We start from the raw sequence: 27,107 nt of genomic DNA, 5'->3' as shown, positions 1-27,107 counted from the left end.
AAACAAATTACTTATGTGTAAGTAACCATAACATCTTCACTAGAATAATTTGTTTACGTCATTTAAAACCGTTGTGATGCCCAATTGAAGTTAAAAAGACATTATATCACACCTTGGTTTGGTTGTAGGACACCACTATCCCAAGGAAATTTCATCATTTGGGGAAACAAAGACTGAGAGCTAATGTAAAATGTATCTTAACGTCAACTAGCCGTCTGAAGATGAAATTTTCGGTTCGAAACCCGTAACGGCGCTATTTAAATAAATAAATAAATAGCACTGTAAAAAAATGGCTGATTGCTGTTGTCCTCTCTGTAAGGGTTAACCTGTACTTTAATTACAAAGTCGATAAATACAATCTGCTTATTTATACATTAAACGTAATTTTCCCAAGCCAACTGAAGCGACCGAACTAGCTGCAAATACGCGATTTGTACGGCGAGCAATTAGCTTAACTGTATCTACAAATCTTTGTAGTTACGTACTGTCTGGTTATCTCTCTTTTCTTATCGGCGTTATCTCCCGTTTATCCACATTTAAAGAGAGCTGCTGTTCATTTCACCAACGTAAATTCTGTTCAAGACTTTTTGTATTTCCGTATGATGAGACAACGTCCATAGTTCCTTCTAGGCAACAGCATCATCAGCGAACAATGCAATAATGCTGCTGGCTATGCACGATGAATCGCTTAGGGCCTACCTGTACTGAGAACACTAGCGGAACACTTGATCCACGCTAGATTGACTTTCATATCTGTTGAACATTTGCGTCCATTATAATTTACTGGATTCTGTTCGTAGAAAGTTCTTCGTGGAGATCTCGTATTTAGGAAAATAGTCTATGTGAGAGTACATGGATTATCTGTTAGTAATGCGACACAATATCGGACGCCTTTCACAAACGTAGGGAAAGAAAGATTAGGGTTCCGTGGACGACGAGGTCATCAGAAACGTCGAAATCTAGGACATACTATTTGCAAAATAGCGCATATAAATAAAGGACTTATATCTCAAGAAAGCGCAATGCCGAGATACAGGTGATTTTACGGCTTAAGAACTCCGAGAGGTCTTCTAGTCGGCAGTGTCATGCCGCCTTTACCTGTTCCCTATTTCAATCATTATTTGTTCTCCTTGGAGAACCATTGTGCTGGAGCAATCGTCCTGCATTGCAATTTCTATGGCAAGCGTTCATACTTCTTCCTATGTTTTTGTAGCATGTTCTTTTTTTCCTTTCTATAATTTTGAAGTTGATTTTCCGCTGGAAAGAAATATAGAGCAAGAACACCACTCGTGTAGAATTATCGACTTAGCAGACGATGGCCTGTGTTCATCAAGAAATGGAGCAGGCAAGACATACAGAACTAGGGACCCGTCAGTAATATATACTGAGGTGACAGAAGTCATGGGATACCTCATAATATCGTGTCGGCCCTCCTTTTGCCCAATGTAGTGCAAGAGCTTGACTTGGCATCGATTCAACCCGTCGATGGAAGTCCCCAGCGGCAATAATGAACCATGCTGCCTCTAGAGCCGTCCATAATTGAGTAAGTGTTGCCAATGCAGGAATTTATGCACAAACTGACCTCTCGGTTATGTCCCAAAAATCTTCGATGGGATTCATATCGGACTGGGTGCCCAAATTATTCTCCCGAATTGTCCAGAATGTCCTTCAAACCAATCGCGAACAACTGTGGCCCCGTGAAATGGCACAGTTTCATCCATAACAATTCCGTTGTTGTTTAGGAACATGAAGTCCATAAATTGTTGCATATGGGCTCTAACCAGGAAAGTACTTGGGCTCGAAAAAACAGATCTGTGTGAACGTTTGGTTACAGGACCATTATGTACCTCTGAATGTGCTGGTGGGTGTCGTTTCTCTGCAAAACTCTGCAGTCATGCTCTAGATATCACTGTAGATGTAATTGTAGACGCCATACGCAATCTTAACTATAAATGTAAATGCGGAATGTCAATAAAATGGTCCGAGCAATACGAATGACTGCAAAACGCACAGTGAAGAAATGCAAGTTGATCGCATGGCGTATTTGCACATTCTACACTCCTGGAAATGGAAAAAAGAACACATTGACACCGGTGTGTCAGACCCACCATACTTGCTCCGGACACTGCGAGAGGGCTGTACAAGCAATGATCACACGCACGGCACAGTGGACACACCAGGAACCGCGGTGTTGGCCGTCGAATGGCGCTAGCTGCGCAGCATTTGTGCACCGCCGCCGTCAGTGTCAGCCAGTTTGCCGTGGCATACGGAGCTCCATCGCAGTCTTTAACACTGGTAGCATGCCGCGACATCGTAGATGTGAACCGTATGTGCAGTTGACGGACTTTGAGCGAGGGCGTATAGTGGGCATGCGGGAGGCCGGGTGGACGTACCGCCGAATTGCTCAACACGTGGGGCGTGAGGTCTCCACAGTACATCGATGTTGTCGCCAGTGGTCGGCGGAAGGTGCACGTGCCCGTCGACCTGGGACCGGACCGCAGCGACGCACGGATGCACGCCAAGACCGTAGGATCCTACGCAGTGGCGTAGGGGACCGCACCGCCACTTCCCAGCAAATTAGGGACACTGTTGCTCCTGGGGTATCGGCGAGGACCATTCGCAACCGTCTCCATGAAGCTGGGCTACGGTCCCGCACACCGTTAGGCCGTCTTCCGCTCACGCCCCAACATCGTGCAGCCCGCCTCCAGTGGTGTCGCGACAGGCGTGAATGGAGGGACGAATGGAGACGTGTCGTCTTCAGCGATGAGAGTCGCTTCTGCCTTGGTGCCAATGATGGTCGTATGCGTGTTTGGCGCCGTGCAGGTGAGCGCCACAATCAGGACTGCATACGACCGAGGCACACAGGGCCAACACCCGGTATCATGGTGTGGGGAGCGATCTCCTACACTGGCCGTACACCACTGGTGATCGTCGAGGGGACACTGAATAGGGCACGGTACATCCAAACCGTCATCGAACCCATCGTTCTACCATTCCTAGACCGGCAAGGGAACTTGCTGTTCCAACAGGACAATGCACGTCCGCATGTATCCCGTGCCACCCAACGTGCTCTAGAAGGTGTAAGTCAACTACCCTGGCCAGCAAGATCTCCGGATCTGTCCCCCATTGAGCATGTTTGGGACTGGATGAAGCGTCGTCTCACGCGGTCTGCACGTCCAGCACGAACGCTGGTCCAACTGAGGCGCCAGGTGGAAATGGCATGGCAAGCCGTTCCACAGGATTACATCCAGCATCTCTACGATCGTCTCCATGGGAGAATAGCAGCCTGCATTGCTGCGAAAGGTGGATATACACTGTACTAGTGCCGACATTGTGCATGCTCTGTTGCCTGTGTCTATGTGTCTGTGGTTCTGTCAGTGTGATCATGTGATGTATCTGACCCCAGGAATGTGTCAATAAAGTTTCCCCTTCCTGGGACAATGAATTCACAGTGTTCTTATTTCAATTTCCAGGAGTGTATAATATCAGTGTTGAACGCCGCGTCAATGACACTTTTGAAGTTGTTCACTGGTTCACCAATATAGTAGCCAGCGTTCTGCCACGCGTAACGAAGCATTGGTCTGTATACTCCCGCAGATAACTGATTGTAAATGACAGAATGCATATTCATGATAAAGAATCTGTCGTGCAATTTCGGCTGCATATTACCGGAACGTAGTTTAATGAAGTCTGTTATTCTCTTGGCATATATTTTGAAGTGTTGGCAGAAGAGCCAACACCGTGTTGCTAGAGGAGGCCGAAATGCATGCTTAATAAGCTCACGTAGATTGGCGTGAGGTCTGGAACATTACAAGGAAATGAGAACTTAGAAAAACGGACGCAGTTGCTATAATACTTAACTTTAATCCATAATTGTAGAACATCTCTCTTGACTGTACATGCTTCAAGATAAATATCAAATGCTATGGCGCCTTGCTAGGTCGTAGCAAATGACGTAGCTGAAGGCTATGCTAACTATCGTCTCGGCAAATGAGAGCGTAATTGTCAGTGTAGCATCGCTAGCAAAGTCTGCTGTACAACTGTGGCGAGTGCTAGTAAGTCTCTCTCGACCTGCCGTGTGGCGGCGCTCGGTCTGCAATCACTGACAGTGGCGACACGCGGGTCCGACGTATACTAATGGACCGCGGCCGATTTAAAGGCTACCACGTAGCAAGTGTGGTGTCTGGCGGTGATTCCACATATTTTATATTGCCTGAAGAAATACACATCCAGAGGTTGTGCATAATTTGTAGTTTTAGGCGGAATGATTTTTAAATCTACATGTTTTCCTCCAGATGCTTCTAGTAGTATTCGATCATCCTTATTTCCAGAACAGGAGTCACAAAGTACTAATGACTTTCTCGACAAATGCGGATTCAAAACTGACAGAAAAAACGTCTTCAGATGTTGTTTCGTCATCTTCCCACTCACACTTGCGTCGACTGCGACATTTGGAGGGCACCGCGTTTCTATTTCCCTTGACACGCGGGGTCCAAACTTTCCACTGGATTCTTGGAAGCAAATATAGAGTTTGTCTGCCAATCGTCCGTCCGTTGATACAGCAACATCGATCGTGTAACTATGTGTTGCACAGTTAACTGATTGCAACATCGCGACAGTGTTTCTCTCCCCTTTCATGGATAGTGTTCTGTCACAAGAAAGTTCATAGTTGAAGTGACTCTGATCACAGTTCCATACAGAACTAATATCGATGTTTTCTCTCGTGATATGCTCATCGACGTCAGCAACAAACGTTTGAGCTCTTTCAATCAGCTCTTCTTCGTCATCCTTATCTGTTCGTGCTTGGAGCATAGTGATACGGCGTGATGTTATCCTAAACTCCTTTTTCAAATTAGTAATAAAGCCTAGTGAAGCTGTAAAGTTTGTACACCCGAGATTTCTGGCTACGTCCAATGCCCAATGTTGTGAATGCCAATAATGAACGGCGGAACCGCATTCTCGCGCTTCATCGAATTTCGCCATTACACGCTCGTTGATGGTCTTGAACAACAGTGTACGATTTCCTTTGAAAACTGTATTCCTTCTCTTTTCTTTGCCACGTAATCCAGTATGTTTATAATATTGCTTTTAGACCTCAGTTTAGGGTATCTTTTCAGAAGCTTGTCGTATGTGTCGAAACCTCTTACGTAATAATCATCGTATATGTTCTCCAGTGTGTTGTCTTCAAACGCCGTGATGATACTTGCAACTTTAACCTTCTTCTTGGGAGACGCTTGGGGTATTCACTGTCACTGCTGCCATCGCCTCTTCCCGCACTTGCCGTAGCACTACCGTTTGCAATGAGTTGTTCGTCATTATAATCTCTATCATCATCATTATGTGTTAGTGTTACAACAGTACCTGTTTCTAACTTATGCTCATATTTCTGCACTGTAATAGATACCAGAAAACATGCGAATGATTCGTCTTCTATACCAATACCATCTTCACGAAGACGAGTTCTTCGTAACTTCATCTCAACCAATCGCAATACATTAGCAGGATTGATTACCAATCGCCGAGCCATCTGACGCTTCAATACACAAATAATGTCACAAAACGCAACTTCAGAGGCACACTGCACCGTCCCTACTGGTCCCGACTGGCGTACCGGCAGGTCAGTGTGCAATGCGGCATGGCATACGCAGAGGCCTCTAACGGACGACTGCAGAGGTTTGCAGATGCGGGAGTATCACTAGTGCAATAAGAGACCTTTACGTTATTTCTCGCACGATTTCGGTGTATTTGTGTTTGTTTGAGCCCAAGTACTTTCCTGATAAGAGCCGAACATAAACATTTTCAGTCAATGATCGGTTCAGTTGGATCAGAGGACCCAGTCCATTCCGCGTAAACACAGAAACACAGCCCACACTATTATTGAGGCACCACCAGCTTGCACAGTGCCTTATTGACAATTTGAGTCCATGGCGTTATGGGATCCGCGCATCACTGTAATTCTACCATCAGCTCTTTCCAAGTGAAATCGGGACTCATCTGACCAGGTGACGGTTTTCCAGTCGTATAGGGTCCAACCGATATGTTCACGAGTTCAGGAGGGGTGCTATAGGCGACTTTGTCTTTTAGCAAAGGTACTCTCGTCGGTCGTCTGCTGCCATAGGCTATTAACGGCAAATTTCGCCGCACTGTGCTAAATGATACGTCCGTCGTAGGTGGCGCATTGATTTCTACGATTATTTCACGCAGTGTTGCCTATCTGGTAGCACTGACAAGTCTACGCAAACGACGCTGCTGTCGATCGTTACGTGAAGCCTGTCGGCCACTGCATTTTCCGTGGTGAGAGGAAATGCTTGAAATCTGGTATTCTCAGCACACTGTTGACACTGTGGATCTCGGAATATTTAATTCCCTAACAATATCCGAAATGGAATATCCCGTGCGTCTAGCACCAACTACCATCCCACGTTCAAAGTCTCTTGAGTTCCCATCATGCGGCCATAATCACAACGGAAACTTTTTCACTTGAATCACCTAAGGGCAAATGACAGTTCTGTCAATGCACTGCCATTTGTACCTCGTGTTCGCGGTACTACCGCCATCTGTATATGTACATATCGGCATCCCATGACTTATTCACCTCAGTGTACAAGATACAAAAATTATTGCCAAGAGTATAGGAAAAAGAAACATTAGGTTTTAATTATAAAAAGAACATCTTGGCTTTAGAAGTGTGCGTAACGCATTGGACTACTTGCAAGAAATTATAGAAGAGAAGAATGAATATGAAATGCCAGTTTGTCCGGGATCCATAGATTTTGATAAAGCTTTTGACTCAGTTTCCACAGAGTCTGTGCTAACAGCCCCTAAAAAATAAGGCTGTGCTTCTCTGTATGCTAGTATATTATAGTACATTTTTGTTGAGTTAATACACTATTAGCGGCGTGCTGGTGCACCTTCGGAACGCAATACTGTAGCGACTCTGTCTTGCATGATTTCGACAAGTCCTTGGTACAGGCTGATAATAACTGAACTATATAAAAAACTTTATTCAACATGTCAACGTCACTACGGATATTCGGACTTTGGTTATGACATGTTCGAAATGCCTGCCATCATTGACGATGTTGTAGCACAGACAAATAGCGAAATTCTGCATGACTCACTGAAGTATCGGAACATCGATGGTGTGATGACCTCCTGAATGGCTGTTTCCAGCTCAGCAAGAGTTTTGGGGTTATTGCTGTACACCTTATCTTTAACATAGCCCCACAAAAAGGAGTCGCTTGCTGCCATATCCGGAGAATATGGCGGCCAATAGAGGCCCATGACAGTGTCTCTGGGTACCCCAGAGCCAGCATGCAGTCCCCAAAGTACTCCTCCTGGACATAAAACACTCTCCTGTTTCGATGGGATAGAGTTCCGTCTTGCATGAACCACATTTTGTTAAAATCATGTTCACTTTGGATATTGGGGATGAAATCATCTTCCAAAACCATCACGTATCTCTCTGTTGTCACCGTGCCGTCAAGGAACATCGCACCGATTATTCCGTGACTGCTCACTGCACACCACACAGTCACCCACTGGGGGGTGAAGAGAGTTCTCGATCGCGAAATGCGGATTCTCAGTCCCCCCAAATGCATCAGTTCTGTTAATTGACGAACCCATCTGAATGAAAGAGGGCTTCGTCGCTAAACCAAACCATATTCACATCGTTCCATGGCCGTGGGGCTAAATGGCTGTGGGGTTTGAATTTCTTTATTAGGAAGAGCTGCAGGTCTTCAACAACAATCTGCTGCAATCCAGAATGAGATTTTCACTCTGCAGCGGAGTGTGCGCTGATATGAAACTTCCTGGCAGATTAAAACTGTGTGCCCGACCGAGACTCGCACTCGGGACCTTTGCCTTTCGCGGGCAAGTGCTCTACCATCTGAGCTACCGAAGCACGACTCACGCCCGGCACTCACAGCTTTACTTCTGCCAGTATCTCGTCTCCTACCTTTCAAACTTTACAGAAGCTCTCCTACGAACCTTGCAGGACTAGCACTCCTGAAAGAAAGGATACAGTGGGGACATGGCTTAGCCACAGCCTGGGGGATGTTTCCAGAATCCGCTGCAGAGTGAAATCTCATTCTGGATGCGTTTTCCGACCTCTGAAGTCGGAAACGAGGTAGGAAAACATACTAGGTTGGTGCTTTTTAGTTCGTAGCGTTTTTCCATTTTAATAAACACAGCAGAACTCATAACAGAAACTTTTGTCACCGATAATATATTCTCCTTCACTGTTTGTAACGCCGGAAATGCATATCCTCCTATTTTCATCTATTGTACTATTATTTTTTTCCTTGTTTTGTTACCTCAAGATATGACATTTCTGTCTCTTTATATATTGTAATTGTTTTACTGTTTGTATATATATATATTTATGCACTTATGTCGATGTATAATTGGTTTGTTTCGTAAATATTATTTGTATTTTACGCTGGGTCTTGCCTAGGGAAAACTGCTATCGAACGATTACATCGATGGGTCGTGTGAAGAATCAAAGTGTGTAGGATCTTTGGGAGTGTTAACTCTGCTGCGTGGGGCGCGGGCAGTCGGAGTCTGGCTGGAGTAGCGAGTGGAGCAGGTGTGTTGTGTGACGCTCCCGCGAGTTGCCGCGCTTTCGGGGTTTGGCAGCATGTAATTGCGCTCGACTCGCGATGATACTTTCTGACATGGTGTCGCGGACGGGAAGCATTAGCTGGCGCACATCAAGAGCCCGTTTCGCCTGGTGACCGTGTCGAGAAGAAGGCGCGCCAACATCCAGCTTCTGCAACAGCGACGGCCGACAATGAGTGACTGTCGCCACCTCCTCGATCGACGGCTTCAAACCTTCAATCAACCAACAAGGAAGACTAAAAGCACGTAAAGTTTCAGAACTGTATGGCAGACCTCAGCTTTTCAAATTGTTCCATTTGCCTCGCAAAATTACAGCAACTTAGCATGAACCTTTGTTGCTCATTGTCCCAATTGCATTGCCAAGCAGGGTCCCTTCCTTTTCCGAAATGAACCCGAGTGTCGTTGAAATTCAAACGCCAGCATTAAAATAATATAATTAGATTTCACTGCTTTAATTTCAAATTTCAGTAGCTGGCTACAATATTTAGGTTACACGAGCACAAATTTAGAGTGCGAGTTTTGTTAGCATATTTTAGCTTACCTGTGACTGCAGCTCAGCTTGGTACGTACAAAATTTTACTATTGTTAATAGTTCAGAATCATTTAATTCAAGTTCAAAGTTAAATCTCTTGTTTCTAAATTGCGTAGAGTCAAGTTGCTTTTGAAATGATTGTTGAGGTAGTCCAAGACTAACCGTATTTTACTGGATTTCGATGTGCTTCAGAAAGAAAGCTCACTATTAACTTCAGTCACTAAATTAACTTTCGATTTTCCGGTTTTATTAATTCTTTTGCTAAATTAAGTCAGAGTGTAGCGAAATTTATTACTTCTGGCAAACTTTCAGTTTTCACACTACACGTGTCAACCTTCAGTTGCCACGCTTCTAGTGTTAATTATATGTGTAATAACCTTTCTTTTTCAGTTACTATAGTAATTGTCCTTAGGACTGGCGACCGTGATTTCCCCCAAATCTCAAATATCTAATTACCGCTAGTTAATTGTTAACGTAACGGCCGCACATTTACTTTCTTTATTAACTTTACCCCTTTTCAAAATTAATTTCCACCAGTTTCATTTGCATTTTTCCTTTCATTTAGATGTAACCCTTTCCTCCCTCTTTACCGATAGATTAACTTCGGTGACGATTGCTTTTCCCAAATTTCCATTAGGTACACGCGGTTTAATTTTTCACTGTCATTAAGGTCGATAAGTGAGGGGGGAGGTTACACGTGGCGACCTGGTGACAGGACAATCTTCAAATTTGAGGTTGTTCTGGACACGAATTTTGCATTGTGCAAATCTCGTAACAAAGTACTGGTTACGAAATGGTCGATACGTCAGCGAGAATATTCGTGTGAGGAATCCTAATTAGAGTTGAGATTTTGCATTTATATTGAAAATTATTAAAATGAGTGAAGGCAACAATTACCAAAATTTGGTAGACTTAGATACGGAACAATCGGTCGAACAGTGGGAAACGCGCACAGCGGTACCCATTGTTCCGGGGCAGGCGGCTAGCATGAAAGATGCGACCGCCGAAACGCAACAAAGAGCAGAAATGGAATTCCAGACTTTAGAAAATGTTTCGGAATCGGAAGTGAAAATCAAATCTGAATCCCTTGATGACGAATACGGGGGGACAATGAAAGAGGAAGCCGCTACGGAAGTAAAACCGGTGGTTTCCGGGAATTTAACTGATTTATTGAATGTTTTGATTAACGAAATCAAGAGTCAATCGGCAGAAATTAAAGATCAGGCTGCCAAGCAAGAAGCTCAGGCTGCCGAGCAAGCAGCTCAGGCTGCCAAGCAAGTAGCTCAGTCTGAAAAAATTGAACGAATGCTAGACAATTAGAACAAAGCTATTAATGTTGTTAACAACAATGTTGAAGTTGTTAACACAAAAGTTGATAAAATCAAAGACGGTATTGTCGTGATTAATACCGAAATCGGTAACCTTAAACAGGAAATGATAGGCGTTCAGGCGGAAATTGCGAGCATAAATACTCGTTTTGATTCCGAAATTAGCAGAATCGAGAAAAGTGTAGGAGACGCAGTTGCTCCGATCATCGAGAATAAGGTGACGGAACAAATTCAATTAGTGAGAAAAGAGGATCAACAGAAGGTGGAAACTTTAAAGGCTTTAGTATCCGAAGTAGATACCAAAGTGACGAAGCAGGCTAACACCTGCGAAGAGAAAAAGAGGGAAGTGGAAACACTTGCGACAACCACTTGCCAAGTGATTACGAGGGTGTCGGAATTAGAAAGGAAACTTGACGAAAAACAGAGCTATGTGCCAATCTGTGCACATAGTTCGGAGTTGTTGACGAAAGAGGAGCGGTTCGACCCCTTGAAAAAAGGCGGTATACACCCGACGGATTTCATTAAAAATTGTGAAAGAGTTTTACCCAGATCATGGACTAATGGGAGAAAAATTAATGCGGTTGTTGATGTGTTGGCTGGTGATGCCAAGCGTTGGGGCCTAAACCTCAACATTACGAACCTGACTTTTGACGAGTTTAAAAATTTGTTTCTGGCTGTATACTGGTCAGAGCAAAAACAGCAAAGTGTCTGGCGCGAATTTGTCGTATCGAGGCCTTTCGATGCGAATTCGCGCGGCTCGATGAAGGAGTTTTGTGAGGGTTGGATCCGCAAGTTGGAATATTTGCGTGATCGCCGCACGGAATCCGAAATAGTCTGGGAACTCTACAAAAAGCTTCCAGATGATACAAAACGCTACGTAGGAAGCAATTACAGGACAATAAATGATTTCCTGGAAAGAGTGGAGGACGAGGACAATTGGCGCAATAATCGCGACAGTGGTAGAGGCCGTGGTAACAACAACGGGTACCACAGCAACCACACCAACGATAACCATGGGAATAATGCATACCGCAACCATGGCAGCAATAACAATAATTGTTCGGACCGTAATAACAATCGGTACAATGCAAATAATAACCGGAATGACGGAAACCAGTATCATACTAGCGTGATACGGGCTGCGCAGAATAGTAATAACGCCAGAGGGTGTGACCAGCCGCCTCAGCAGTATCCGGGGAGCGTATCTGCTGGGACGAGACAGGGAAACCATTAGCCGCGCCGGTGAGGGGCCGACCGGGCGTGGAGAAATTTTGGCGGCCCAATAACAGGAGAAAACCCAGGTGTCGTCGTTATGAAAATTCCGTATGGAATAATCAACGGCGGGAGAGTGTGCCAGTGTTAGGAGAAAGGAGTGCGCCCACAAGTAGTAGATCAGCTGTAGACACAGCAGTAGGAAGTACATTCACTGTCAGTGAGAACAATTTAAGTAGTGTTCCGGAAATCGATTATAAAGTGGCAGATGTAATACCCACAGTGGAACTGGAGATTGAGTTCAAGAATGATTCGCAAGTGTTGAAAGAAGATCAGATGTCGGATAAAACGTCCGTCATCGAGCGAGGGGATGCAGAGAGGGATGAGGTCTGGTTAAGGCAGTTCGGTCGCTTATACGACGAACTAAGAGATTATAGGGGCCTGTACGGGAGAAGTGTTTATGGGGAGCGCGGGCAGGATTTGCCGCGTCTCGTCCCGCAGGAAGATAGTGATTGTGAAGTGATAGAAAGTTCTGGCCCTAACCGGCAGACCTTACTAGAAATAGTTGATGTTAATGGGGAACACGAGCAAGATGCGTCGTGTTTCGTCCCGCAGGAGTTGAATGTTGAAGTAGTAACGGAAAGTTCTGGCCCTAACCGGCAGACTTTACCGAAAGTTGTAATGGTAGAAGTAGCCGACCCATCCGACGCGAACATCCAGTTTAAACGTTGCGAGAGTATTAAGGAGAAAGATTACGAAAATTTTAGTGATAGCCGGACACGATTGGTAGAAAAGCACATAGATTACAGCGTGTATGAGGTTAGAGCTGACATTATACGGTCAGAAGATAACAGTGTGGGTTGCGCAGATCTAGAGGAAGTAATTGCAGATACTACTGGGCACATGTCTCCAGGTAGATTGGCAGATGAGATCAATCTGATTAAAGAGGAATCAACGAAGGTGATAATTAGTGAATTGATAGCAAAGCAACACTCACTAGTTGACGAGTTACAGGAAAAGGTTTCGGTATTGGAGGCGACGCTACAGACTAAGCCTCAGGACAAACGTGTTGAAATTAAAACTGTATGTGAACAGAGGCTGAAAAAGCCGCCAGATAAACCGGATTTAGGATCAAAGCCGGGTGGTTTTTTCTGGAATGACCTGGATATAGACGAGGATTTACTGTGGGAAAATAAAGAAACAGTCGAGGACAAGTGTAGACAGATAGTAGTGTCTGTTAATATGCACGACCTACAACTAAACGTGTTGATTGACACCGGTGCAGAATTGAGTGCTGTATCTGGGAAAATATTTGAGTTACTGAAAGACAGACCTGGCATCGTAGTTATGCCAGTAACAGGAGTGAAAATTATCGGTGCTACTGGGAAGGCCAGTAAACCGGTCACAAAAGAGATTTTTGTCAACTTCGAGATATGTGGGGCACGATTTGAACAAGAGTTTGTCGTCGTGCCAGACTTAACTACGGAAGTAATTATCGGGTTAGATTGGCTATTAAAGTACCGTGCAGTGATTAACTGCGAAAGCAAAACTTTGACATGTACGTCCCAAGATAAAACAATAGTAGTTAGTTTTTACGAGGCAGGAGACGGTGTGCATAGGCAATACCAGCCTATACACATTGTTAACTGGCCGAATGGTATTGACGTAGGTATGAATTTGAACTACTGTAATGTGAGGAATCTCGGCATTGACAATAGTGTAGAAAGTGAATTGGAAAGTATTGTAGACGGTGTGTCAAACGTAACACACGAACAAAGACGAGGCATGTATGAAGTAATAATGAGGAATAAGAGTGTGTTTTCAGACAAACTGGGTCTTGTGGAAGGATATAAATGCAAGTTGCATGTAATTCCGCACGAACCATTCTTCGTGAGACCGTATGCTATACCGCTGTCCAAAAAGGAAGCAGTGCAACGGGAGATAGATAAGATGATCGAATGGGGAGTGATTGAAAGAAGTACAAGTCCATACAATAACGGTTTGGTCATTGTAGCAAAACGGGATGGTAGTGTGCGTATTGTGATTGACGCACGCACGTTGAATAGGGTCGTTCAACGTGAAACAGACAGACCAGAGAGTATGGAGGAGATTTTGCAACGTTTTCATGACGTTAAGTTCATGACTAGCCTCGATCTGACGGCTAGTTACTGGCAAATAGAACTCGAAGAAGAATCTAGGCCATACACCGCCTTCTTGTTTGCGGGCAGGTGTTATCAGTATAGAGTACTGCCGTTTGGACTTAATATATCTGTGTCCGTATTCATCAGGGCCCTAGATAAAGTGCTAGGACCGGCTTTGAGTTCAAGATTAACTGTATATGTTGACGACCTATTGTTGGCCAATGCCACTTGGCATGACCATTGTGACCTGTTAGATGAAGTTTTTAGAGCATTGCGCCGTGGCGGAATGACTCTAAAGCTAAAGAAATGCGAATTTGTGAAGCAGGAACTGAAATTTTTAGGGCATGTAATTACCACTGCTGGTATTACGAAAGACCCAGAGAAACTAGAGGCAATAAGGAATTGTCCTCCACCCAAGTCTAGGAAACAGTTAAAAAGTTTTCTAGGGCTCACAGGATTTTACCGTAAATTTGTAAAAGGACAAGTGTTTAATGATGAAAATTTGAATAACCTCTTACGCAAAAATGTTCCGTTTGTGTGGACTGACGGGTGTCAGACCGCTTTCGAGAGATTAAAAGACGAGTTGTTAAGATCTGATATACTATTTCATCCTGATTTATCGCTACCCTTCCATCTGGGAACGGATTCGTCGAATTACGGGGTGGGGGTAGAACTGTTCCAAGAAGTTGGTAAAGGAGAGGATAAGGAACACCGGACGATAGCGTTCGCGAGCCGAACTTTATCAAAAAGTGAGCGAAACTACACGATTTCTGAGAAAGAGTGTCTCGCTATCGTGTGGGGATTCAAGAAGTTCAAGGGTTACCTATGGGACCGTAAGGTGATTATTCATACGGACCATAAGGCGCTCACTTATCTGAAGGATTGTAAACTACTTCACGAAAGACTGACTAGGTGGTCGCTGTATTTACAGCAATTTAACTATGACATCTGTTACGTAAAAGGGACCGACAATTGCGTAGCGGATGCGCTGTCGCGGTTGCCCGAGTCTAATCAAGGTCTATTGAAAGATGAGGCAGATGGAGTGGTCAAATTGTACTATTTTAAAGAAGTTGAGGGGCGTAAATTAATAATGAACATCTGTAAGAATCTACGTCGTCATCAGAACGAGGATGGTTGTTTAAATATGGTGAAAACCCGATATGACGAAAGGAGTCCAGAAGGAGAGAAATTAAGGAAGTATTACAAGATATACGATCATATCTTGTACATACGTAAGGGTGAAGATAGTAATATTTGGCGGGTATGCTGGCCCACCAAATTCGTCACGGAAATAGTAGACTACTACCATTTGGCGTATGGTCACTGTGGACCGAAGAAATGTACGGAAAAGCTGTGTGAAGTAGTGCATTTTAACAATATGTTAAAACGCGTTACTGACAGAGTGAAAACTTGCGATTTATGTCAGAAGATGAAGGTTAACAACTGTACGAGTCGTGGTCCTATGCAAAGTATAAGGCCTAACGACACCTTTGAGTTACTGTGCGTGGACTTGTACGGACCTTTGCCCAAGTCATCAGGAAACTTTGCCTACATTTTAGTAGTGCTAGAAGCTTTTTCCAAGTTCATCAAACTATACCCGATTAGGAAAGCTACAGCCAGAGCGGTCTATAGCAAGCTTGTGAACGATTATTTTGTTAATATTGGCAAGCCCAAGGCGATTCTATCAGACAATGGGGCACAATTTACTTCTAAGTTGTGGAATGAAGGCATGGAAAGTAATGGGGTCGAGGTGATCCATATTTCAGCTTATTGTCCGGCTGGGAATCCCGCTGAGAGGTATATGCGCGAGCTAGGCCGACTTTGCCGTACCTATTGCCATCACAACCATAGGGCATGGGGCAAATATGTAGCAGTATTTGAGAGAATTATGAACACCTTGAGACATGAATCTACGGGATTTTCTCCAGAGGAAATCCTGTTGGATGACAGAAGTAAAAGTTTAGTGGAAGAGGTAATCAAATTCCCTCCACGGATTGACATTAGTATTGGTATGAAAAAAGATCGTTTGCGAGAAGTAATGAAGCTAAAAGCTGATGCTCGCATACGTCGTCATGACGCTAAAGCGCGTTTTGCTAAGTTTGCAGTCGGAGACTTAGTACTTGTAAAAGCTCATGAGAAATCGAGCGAGATAGACAATGAAATCTCTAAATTTAAGTTTGTTTATAATGGACCATATAAAGTCATTGGTATACCTCACACAAATGCTTATTGCTTAGAGTATCCAAGCTCTGGAAAACGATTAGGTATACGGAATATAGTAGACTTGAAATTGTACCAACCTAGGATCGATTAATACCACACAATGCGTAATTTGTACAATATGTAAATATAGAGTGTAAGATTTAAGGTTTGCTAGATTGCCATGCATTTGCCTGACCAAGAGGACATTAAAGAAGTTGTAATTAATAAGTAATTAATTTTGACTAAATGATTTAAGGGAAAGTGATTATTTATCAATTGAAAAATCCAAGCTGCTAGTTTAAGTTTTCAGCTGAGTCACAGTAGATTAAGCAATGTAAATATGATTTTGTAACTAGCTGTAAGATTTCATGAATATGTGTTTTACTAGTCATTGCCGATGTACTTAGACGGTGTTTTAAGTTTCAGGCTAGTACATGCGTGTGATGATGGACAGTGTTGAGTTATCCACTGTGATAGAATTAATGGACTCCTTGAGATTATTCGGGAGTGAGTTTACCGAAAGAATTCAGTGAAACGGACGTTCTGGAAATGCCGTTACAAGGGCGAGAGAGATCAAGCGTGCCGCACAGGCGGGCGCAACAATACTGGCGGGGCGGTGCCGCTGTCGGCTCTTGTGCCGCTGTCGGCATTCTTTGTACTTGCGAGTACGGAAGGCGGAGTTGTTTTTCTTCCCTGACAGCTGATATGAAAGAATTCTGTTGTCAATATTTATGTTTTTGTCGATCTGCTGTATATTATTTTCTTGTTTAGCGTTAAGTGCACACTCATGATGAGAGTATAAATTATGAAAAGTTTATATAAAATACGTATTCTATGTAAATAATTATTAATTTGAGTATTTTGATATACCTGTTTTCTATGACCATGTAATCTGATTAATTTTGTAAATAGTATTCCATTTCTTGATACTGTTAGGAATTTAGATTTTTAGAATAGCTAAACCATTTTCTATATTTTCTATGAATTTTAATATGTTGTCAACCTGTTTTATTTTGTGCAAGGTGACAGAGTGGAATAAGATTAGGAGTGTCTCCACTCAATTATTATGGTCTAAAAATTGATTTATGGTTAATTAGACGAATGCTAACTTTTGTTGATGTTTTGAGCATATGCATTTCCGCTGTTTCTTTTTTGGGACATTTTCTGAGTCTGTTTACGTTACACGAACATCCTCAGACAATGTGGGGCACGTGTAACGCCGGAAATGCATATCCTCCTATTTTCATCTATTGTACTATTATTTTTTTCCTTGTTTTGTTACCTCAAGATATGACATTTCTGTCTCTTTATATATTGTAATTGTTTTACTGTTTGTATATATATATTTATGCACTTATGTCGATGTATAATTGGTTTGTTTCGTAAATATTATTTGTATTTTACGCTGGGTCTTGCCTAGGGAAAACTGCTATCGAACGATTACATCGATGGGTCGTGTGAAGAATCAAAGTGTGTAGGATCTTTGGGAGTGTTAACTCTGCCGCGTGGGGCGCGGGCAGTCGGAGTCTGGCTGGAGTAGCGAGTGGAGCAGGTGTGTTGTGTGACGCTCCCGCGAGTTGCCGCGCTTTCGGGGTTTGGCAGCATGTAATTGCGCTCGACTCGCGATGATACTTTCTGACATGGTGTCGCGGACGGGAAGCATTAGCTGGCGCACATCAAGAGCCCGTTTCGCCTGGTGACCGTGTCGAGAAGAAGGCGCGCCAACATCCAGCTTCTGCAACAGCGACGGCCGACAATGAGTGACTGTCGCCACCTCCTCGATCGACGGCTTCAAACCTTCAATCAACCAACAAGGAAGACTAAAAGCACGTAAAGTTTCAGAACTGTATGGCAGACCTCAGCTTTTCAAATTGTTCCATTTGCCTCGCAAAATTACAGCAACTTAGCATGAACCTTTGTTGCTCATTGTCCCAATTGCATTGCCAAGCAGGGTCCCTTCCTTTTCCGAAATGAACCCGAGTGTCGTTGAAATTCAAACGCCAGCATTAAAATAATATAATTAGATTTCACTGCTTTAATTTCAAATTTCAGTAGCTGGCTACAATATTTAGGTTACACGAGCACAAATTTGGAGTGCGAGTTTTGTTAGCATATTTTAGCTTACCTGTGACTGCAGCTCAGCTTGGTACGTACAAAATTTTACTATTGTTAATAGTTCAGAATCATTTAATTCAAGTTCAAAGTTAAATCTCTTGTTTCTAAATTGCGTAAAGTCAAGTTGCTTTTGAAATGATTGTTGAGGTAGTCCAAGACTAACCGTATTTTACTGGATTTCGATGTGCTTCAGAAAGAAAGCTCACTATTAACTTCAGTCACTAAATTAACTTTCGATTTTCCGGTTTTATTAATTCTTTTGCTAAATTAAGTCAGAGTGTAGCGAAATTTATTACTTCTGGCAAACTTTCAGTTTTCACACTACACGTGTCAACCTTCAGTTGCCACGCTTCTAGTGTTAATTATATGTGTAATAACCTTTCTTTTTCAGTTACTATAGTAATTGTCCTTAGGACTGGCGACCGTGATTTCCCCCAAATCTCAAATATCTAATTACCGCTAGTTAATTGTTAACGTAACGGCCGCACATTTACTTTCTTTATTAACTTTACCCCTTTTCAAAATTAATTTCCACCAGTTTCATTTGCATTTTTCCTTTCATTTAGATGTAACCCTTTCCTCCCTCTTTACCGATAGATTAACTTCGGTGACGATTGCTTTTCCCAAATTTCCATTAGGTACACGCGGTTTAATTTTTCACTGTCATTAAGGTCGATAAGTGAGGGGGGAGGTTACATCTTTACAATAGTCTGCCAACGCAGGCGTAACTTTTCGATTCCGCGACTGTAGACATAAGTCGTAGATCTCGTCGTGCCATGTTCGGGGCGCATTTTCATCCGGAAAGGAAGTTCCTTAAAGGCTGTTCGATATAGAGCGGAAAAGGTAAAAATCTGAGGACGCAAGATAAGGTGAATGCGGAATAACTTCCCAAATCAACTCCCGTATAGCGTTTTCTGTCAGTGTAGCAGAATGAGGACGGGCAGTATCGTCGAATAGAATCACTTTGCACAGTCTTCCCAGTCGTTGTTTTTGGACTGTGTGTGTGCAAGACATCTCAGTTGTTGACAATAAATGTCAGCAGTGAGGGTTATCCTCGGAGAAGAAATTCGTAGTACATGTGGATCATTGTCGGTTAATGCGATTGAATGATCTTCATGGAACGCCAAAGGTCTTCCTGAAAATGGAAAGTCAGTAATGCCGCAACGATCCTCCTCAAAACGATAAAACCATTGTCTTGCCGTGCTCTGTCCAGTGACATTATCCCCATACATGTTCCACCACATGATAATATTATCATTTGTGGATGCGCGCAGGTCTTTGAACGGGAGTTGCTGCGTTATTTGGCTTAGTTATTCCTATTTTTCATCTTGTTAACGTAAAGACATCATTTCTCGTCACCAGTAATGATACAGGATAGGAATGGTCGGTGTTGTTCTCGAGCCAGCTGATGACGAACAAGCAGAGATGCACATATGGCCTCCTGCTGATTTTGTGGTTTTGCCGTAGAGCATACATCCGATTTATGAACTTTCTCCATTGCATGCAAATATCGCATAATGGTGGAATGGTCACAGTTCATCACATTTGCCAGTTCTCCAGTACACTGATGTAGATCATTGTCGGTTAATGCGTTTGAACGATCTTCATGAAACCCCAAAGGTCTTCCTGAAAATGGAGAGTCAGTAATGCCGTAACGATCCTCCTTAAAACGATAAAACCATTTTCTTGCCATGCTTACGCACCAAGCTAATACATGAACAACCTTAGTATTGCTGGTATCATCATACAGTTGACGGCTAGTGGAGATAAGCTTCAGAACTTAATGCCATGGGCAAGTTTGAAAATAGGCCTGAACATCGGACATAATGAGACTAGGATAATATAAATTTAACCTATCTTAAGGACAATTGTTTAAGTTAAAAATGAATTCAGCGAACCAGTAGATAGATTTTGTATTTAGAATAGTGGAAGACAACGACTGGACAGAACGAAAAGAAATAAATGAAATTAAAGTGTCCAGGAATCAAGACTGTGTTTAGGATCAACAGGCCGCTAGGCTGCAACTGTGATGCAGATACTGCCAGAGGAAATAATTGTGACAAGTAAGGCGGAAAACTTGCAAGCCATAGCTTGCTTTAATCATATCCGGGGATCCCCCCCCCCCCCCCCTCCCCGGCGGAGGATCCAGTCCTCCCTTTGGCATAGGTGTGTATGTTGTCTATAGCGTAAGTTATTTTAGTTAGATTAAGTAGTGCGTAGGCTTAGGAACCGATGACCTCAGTAGTTTGGTCCCATAAGACCTTACCACAAATTTCAAAGTTGGTTTAATCATAAATATATGTCTGAGTTATGCAAAATATTGTTGTCTTTACGTAAAGAAAAGTATTATCTTCTCAGTAACCTTAAAATCGTGAGCTACACTCTTAATTTTTATATATGAAATTAGCGAATTTACTCATGGCACTTTGGTTGTGTTAATAAAAATGAACCTTAAACTGATGGTGTACCCATTTACCACAACAATAAAATAATAACAGTGAACAATTGAGGGAGTATGAATGAGAGTATGAATGAGAACGGTGGGGTATTTAAGTTTACAAAAATAATAACAAGTTTTAATTAATCCTAATATAACTACAACGACGTGATAAATCTTGTACAAAAATGACAGACACAAATTGGAAATCGGATAGCGTTGGATTGGCAAAGCATACATTACGGTGGAAGCTATAAGAATTCTTCCTTGAATTAATTCCTTTTACAACAGACTCTGACTTTGTTTACATGACCCCACTGTGAAGCCTAACTCTATTCAAATAAAACCAGTTACAACCAAGTATACCACAAACTATGGTTCAGCGGAGAACAGGGAGGTGTGTACCTCATTTAACAAACCTAGGCCAGTGCAGCAGTATTTTACCCTCTCACCTTGATTCCGGTAGCGGCAGAAAAAATTCGAGAACTATGCGGACTGGCTTTCTGATTACCAGAACGCGGAAAAATTCCCTTTCAGGGCCCTGAAATCAAACCGGCAGATTTCAGTGTGACGTGCACCCGTTTGCTAGTCTGGCAAAACCGATTTGACTCAGAGGAACGACGGTGTTTGATGGAATTACCAAACGTCAGATGGCAGACTCAGAATGAATAAGTTCATCCTCATGACACATGATATGTCTAACATGATATGCAGTTCCACTGTCAGTGCAGTTGGAAACTGCCGCTGGCTCTTACTCCAACACAAGTTGGAAATCAGAAGTCTCACCTACTAGGGAAAGACCTGTAGTTCTCCACCAGGGGAGGATCAGAAGACGAGGAAGGTAAAGAATCATAACCACTTTCCATCAAGCCTCAGTACGGGAGCCGAATTAGCAAAAACAAAACAGCTCCCACATTGCACAAACCAATCGAACTATCCTCTACTCATTGAATCTCCCCTCTTGACTGTTCTGTTGGCCCAGTAGCCAATCCTGACACGGCACCAGGGTTCCCCCGCTGGGAGGGCAAGCCTCCAGTTATATCCTGAGAGAGGAATCACTCAGCGACTCCAAATCTCTCTTGTCTGTAAAAAGAAGATTTTAGCCTCGCCAAGAGTTGTTCTCACTGTAAGCACGGCCAAGTTTTTGGCAAAAAACATCTACCTATATGGGACCAAATTCTCTCATTTATGGAGAGCTCTAATCTTTCTAGGCCGACCATTTCCGATTTCTGAAAGAAGGCTGTTAAGCTTCCCAGACAATCGTACACATGAAACAGATGTTTTTGCCGCTCGCTAAAAAAACCTGACCACTCCGTGGCATAGGGGAGCTACAGTCTTGCCTCCACCGAACACTTGCACCAGCCACTCTGTCCGAATCGTCTCAGCTTCTAACAAGAGAATGTACTGAGTTTTATGATCTTCCCAATGTTTGCACAGAGGCTTAGTTCACAGGGTCTCTCTTAAATGACTTACTCCACCCACTTTCCACGAACTGGCCACCTTCGCAATGGACTGCTGCCTGGCCCAGGTAAAATGTTTTGCAAACTGGCACCCTTCTTTCAGATCCTAAGTGGAAGGAGGAGAGTGCTATGGCTACAAGTCCCTATGCAGGTACGATCCACTAAGTGCAGCTTCCCATAACCACTCACAAAGACTAGTCGTTGTACTCAAAATTTATGGCCCCAATCCATCTCTCTTACTGTTCTCCATCGATTCCAATATTGCCCTAGGAGTACAATTTCTCTACAGGTTACACATGCAATTATAAGAAGATTCTGCCCACAATTTCCTCATGCAAAAAAGTCAAAAAACCACACATAGTGAATGTAATACAGGAGAACACTGAGATCATGAGCTGAAATATGAACGTTAATCTGACTGATAATGTTGTTAAAGTGAGAGAGTTCCATGCTGTGCCTCAGCATTTTGCAGGAATTTTCCACTTGGAAGTCAAAAACACTACGTTTGAGGTTTATTACTTAACTGTATGAAATTTTAATATACTTTTGTCATAATTAATTAATGACGTAGAATAAATGAAAAATTTCGTCTGGTATCCGTGTTTTTAAAATTTCTTCCTTTTTGCCCAATTACTTCGTATCTTATGGCAGTGCTTAATTTTAAATTATACAGATAAATATGAAATATTATAGTAATAGCTCTACTTTGCTGTCATGTTGTTCTCATTCGTATAGAAAACGGACACAGGCGGCATGGCAGTTCTCTGTCTTGAACAACAACGACAGACATCGCTAAGAGATGACGAGATATCTTTGCACCTGTTTTCAATCGGTAGCGGTATAATTACTAAGAAAATTTTTTTTTATAAATATAGATACATACTTTAAAGAACACATTTGTTTATTTTACTTTTAAATTTCCTTCTAAAATGCGTACAGTGCCCAAGTGAAGTTGCTATGAAGCCACGAGTCAGTAAACTCTGTCAGACGATGTTGATCTTGACAGTTATTGTATGTTTCACGCAATTTCTCGCTCAGAAGTAAAGTTATCTGAGAATGCGTTTCCCAAAGTTTAAGAACTGAGGGATCTGTGGATGGCTTTCAGCAAAATCAAACTCACTTCAAACGGCCAAAATATCTATAAACCATACTCTTGAAAGTCTTAGTGGTTTTGCCAAAGAAGGGTCATGCGTTTCGCTGGAAACTGCTGGGAATTTGACACGAGGGAGCGAAGGAATTGACATCAACTGTCCAATGAAACAATCAGACAAATAAGACAGTATAATACAACTACATCTTTCACATTTATAAGAGGGCATGAACCATAGTATTAAAAGCAATACATTGTTTTTATTTCTAATTTTTGCGGAACAGGCCCCTATGTGATGCATATATCTAGGCCACAGTGTGGGTAGCTGCGCAGGCCAAATGCGGCCCTGCCCAGAATGCTTTTCGTAACACAAAAGGGATTTATAAAATCAAGCTTCCTAAATGTCTGAAAAGCTATTTATCAGAAACTTTAAGTTAAGATAGTGACACATGGACACAAAAGAGGCAGGGTTGCTCAACGTACAATTTATAACTGTATGTTGGAAATTAATGGAAGAGATAGGGAAACGAATAACAGGGTCAGCCAAGGCTCTAAGAGTAAAAGACGAACTATAGCTGCAGTGAGAATTAAGTGGAGCTCGACGGCGAATGTATGAATAGTAGAAGGACCAAGGGCGGACTTTGGTGGAGTTCAGGAGATAAAAGAGCGAGAGGACTGCCAGTAAAAGGGAGATAAATTCAGGAGACGTTTAGGAACAACCGAGATCTACATCTGTCTCTACAGTCCACAAGGCATCTTAAGGTGTGTGATCCAGTGTATCACTATATTTTTTGTCCCCTTCACTGTTCAGTTGACTAATGGTGCATGGGAGAATGATTGTCGGTAAGCCTCTGTATTACCTCTAATTTCTCGAATTTTCTCGTAGTGCTCGTTTCGCGAGATGCGTGTGGGAGAAACTAAAATGTTATCCGACTCTTCCCAGAAAAGTGCTCTCTCGAAATTTCAGTGCTAAATATCTCCGTGATGCTAACGACCCCTTTATAACATCTGGCACTGGAGTTTGTTGAGCGTCACTGTAAAGCTCTAGCGCCGACTGAACGATCCGTGAGGAGGCGCGCTGCTTCTTGTTGCATCTTGTCTCTCTCTTTTGTTAATCCAAGCCGGAACGGGTCCCGATGAGCAATACAAATAATCGGTCGAACCAGTGTTTTGTAGGCCACTTCGCTTGTGATCACTATCATTTCCAAGTACAACAGTCACCTCTACTCCAAAAATTACCTTTACGTCTGTCGATTTTGTTGTTCGGTGGGGAAGGAAGTCGATTGTGTGCTTTTGGATGGAAGATTCGTGCCTCAGACGATTTAGGGACGCCACGGAGAAACTAAATCTGCATGACTGGACGGAGGTTTGGACCGACCTTCTCACGAGTGAGAATCCAGTGTCTGATCACTGCCAACACATCTCGACAAAGCTCAGAAGTACTCAGATCGTAGTTACTTTACAGATAGCTACGTCTCCTGTAAACAATTACTGCCACGTGAGATGGAGCGCACGCAAAGTCGGTGCAATCAACGGACCAGTGTCATATTTAGCAGCTGCTGGCGAATAGAAGTACGTGTTAACAGCCGGCTGTGACATCTATCCGATGTTATTAAGTAGGCCTCAGCTGTACTATCCCACTGTGGTTCATCTTGAAGCACGCAAAAAAAAGGTATAGATCTGACGAAACAGAAAGGATCTCCCGGTCGTCAACGGTCTGAATCTACTGGTGGTGGTGGGGAGGAGGCGCACACAGTTTGTTGCTTTCTCTGTCACCGACGCCCCAAGTTGAACTTGACATCAACCCCATTTTTAGCGTGCCACAGATGTGTACGATTTTAATATTAACCACAATAAAATATATAATTACTATCTTTTAATACTTCACGGCAATCCATCCAGTTCTTACATTTCAGCAAGATGATCTCCCCCCCCCCCCCCCCCTACACCTACACACGGCGAGAGTTTCTACCGCTTGTCTTCGTGCTTTCCAAATCCTGTATTGGTCAGCAACTGAGAACATTTGGAGTATTATGGGCAGGACCTCGTGATTCTGATATCTAATGCGCCAATTGGACAGAGCTAAGGACGATATCGCTCAGAAGGACATCCAACAACTCTTTCAATTAATACCAAGCCGAATGCTTGCATAAAGGTGAGGTGCGCATCAGCACATTATTGACTTGCTCAATTTGTCTGTATATGTACGTCACATCTACCAATTTCCATCCCATCGAATAGTTCCTTTATGGTGCGTTGGTCTTTTTTTTTCGTAGAGTGTATAGAGTTGCAAATGACATTGCATTAACTGCAGATTCAGGGCACGAACTACGTAAAACGTTGCGAATTTTACCATTAACACAGGACTGTGCTAGATACCGTAAGAACGAAATGAGGAAGATGTGCGGATTCCATGCAAAAATGGCACATGGTCACTTCTCCTGAGTGTGACCGCTGTCCTGAAAGACAAACAATTAGACACATTGACGAGGAATGTCCTATTAGAAAGTACCAGGGCTAGACTGATGATTTCCTAAATGCAACCGAAAAGGCCATCGACTATATTAGTAATCTGGACATATGTTTGTGTTATCCATATTATTCTGTTATGCGCTGTTGAGGCCGGGCACCCGGGAGGAGAGCAGATTTTGGTTCTTACGCTGGCACAGCTGACGCTGGCTATTGGACGGAGAGAGCTGTGTACTTGCGTAATGTTGCGTGAAATACGTTACACACACTCTCTATGTAACTGAAGAAGTGCTATTAAATATTAATCGATCTTTTTCATACTTATCTTACGAAACTCTATCGATAACACAACCATACTGATAAAATTTCATATCAATAACTTCAATACCATTGGAGATATAAATTTTTACCTAAAAGACATAATATCTGTGCTAGCATTGTGAAACTGGAGTAAGAATTAACCGTTCTGCCATTTTGAAACTGGAGTTAGAGACTGTAATGTGTTCATCTACAGTATCCATCGAAACTACAACCAATATTTTGGAACTTTCTTTAGTTTCATTACCACAGATTTCTGACGTAATGAAAAGTTCATTGGAAAATTATTATTTCATTGTGTCTTGGTTGAGTGAGTGTTTTGAAGAGACTGAGACAGTGAATGGAGGACATATGTAAAGTGACAATGCGGTATTTTATTCAAACTCTGTAAATGTATGCGTAAGAAAGTTGTGATGAATCGTACGTCCGAGTGAGTTTAATTTTGTAATAGGCAGCCAGAAGGACGTTGGGCATTAAATTTATTAGTTATTTAGTTTGTGGAAAGGAATGTAGTTTGCTTTCGATAAATTTTATTTAGTTTCGGAGTTAGGAAATTTCTAGTCAAAATTACTTGGAGTAACATGAATGGCTGACATTAGAAATACCGCGAGTATAGAAGTGCTCGAGATGATCTGATTGAGTGCTTAAAGTACTAGCCAATAGGAATTTAGCATTTCCCGCGCGTTTGAGTAGAGCTTTGTGCCTCAGATCTATGAGTCGAGAGAGACGTTCGGGAGCCGTCTTCTGGAAAAGTCTCTATTAAACCGCGCTGATCAGATTTGTACCAAAGTGAAGAAATTCGCGCGTGTGATCGGTTCTCGTGTGGTTGATGAGAAGCGACTACAGTGTTGAGTATTTTGTGAAAGTTTGAGCTTTGTGAGTGATTTATTTTAGGAAAGTTCTGCGTGTGGCCATTTGAAGTCATACTTAAATTCTGCGTGGCGTGTTTCGTGCAGATTACGAGACATTAAGGCGTGCACTTGTTTATGGGAAGCGTACTGAACGACTGAATGCGTTAACTCGCAAGTAGTCGTGGGTCAGTGACTGTTTGAACGTTAAAAATATCGGGTCGGACTAAATATCTTATGGCTGCTTTCAGGCGTGAGCTTCTCACAGAGACAATACGTAACATTGCATAATTAATGGCGGGATAATAAATACGCACTTGATAGAAAGTTTCCTTT

Source organism: Schistocerca americana, chromosome 3 (genome assembly GCF_021461395.2).
Source record: "Schistocerca americana isolate TAMUIC-IGC-003095 chromosome 3, iqSchAmer2.1, whole genome shotgun sequence".
Lineage (NCBI taxonomy): Eukaryota > Metazoa > Arthropoda > Insecta > Orthoptera > Acrididae > Schistocerca > Schistocerca americana.
The sequence above is the reverse complement of the archived record's forward strand: the minus strand, read 5'-3'. Positions refer to the sequence as shown.